Source organism: Sinocyclocheilus rhinocerous, unplaced genomic scaffold, assembly GCF_001515625.1.
Source record: "Sinocyclocheilus rhinocerous isolate Xijiao unplaced genomic scaffold, SAMN03320098_v1.1 scaffold3902, whole genome shotgun sequence".
Classification (NCBI taxonomy): Eukaryota; Metazoa; Chordata; class Actinopteri; order Cypriniformes; family Cyprinidae; genus Sinocyclocheilus; species Sinocyclocheilus rhinocerous.
Window position 1 is genome coordinate 48,915 of NW_015666076.1, and position 790 is coordinate 49,704.

Sequence of the window (790 nt, forward strand, 5' to 3'; positions counted from 1 at the left end):
GTGCTATAGGTGCACAATAATTCATCTTTAAACTAAACTGCAGATCTCATGTTATGAGAAAATATTTTTAGCGAGAGCAATGATCAATGACGACCACTTACTTCGATATTATGGCAGACACTTTATATTCGGTGGTCGAATGGTCCATTGTCCGGTTTGAATAGGTCCAATGATAATAACTTTTACCGTACAGCCACAGCTGCACGGAGGTGTTGTCATGTGAAGGCGTCTCCACAACATAATGAAAAATACCACTGTATTTGAAGGATACAACTTTTTTTGTAAAATAGGCTACTTTGTCAGTGACATGCCGAGCCAGACAATTCTATTTACATTGCAATAAATATAGGCTAAAAATAGCTAAAAGATGTTCACCTTATCAGCAAAACTGCATAAATTAAATTAAATTTGAATAGTTTAAAACAATTGAAATACTGTTTGGCCAGTGGAAAAGAACGGGATCAACTATATTCTAAAATATTTCTCTGAGAACTATTGTAAACAGTTTTGTTTTTATGGATATTTTGATATATTTATTTTAAAACATAACAAGGATGCTGGATGATTTTTAGCACAAAAAAATTGTGTATGGCACAAATGGCATTTATAGTCCGTATCTCATATTTCCTTAAAGTCTTGTACCTTTGACGGTGTTATGGTGTCACGTGGATGGGAATTTGCATGGAAATGATATGCAGATGTGGTTATGCATAGTAAAACTAGGCGTTGTAAGCTCCATATATGGTGATTTTGGGGAGGAGACGCATGTACGCACAATCTTCAGCTAGCT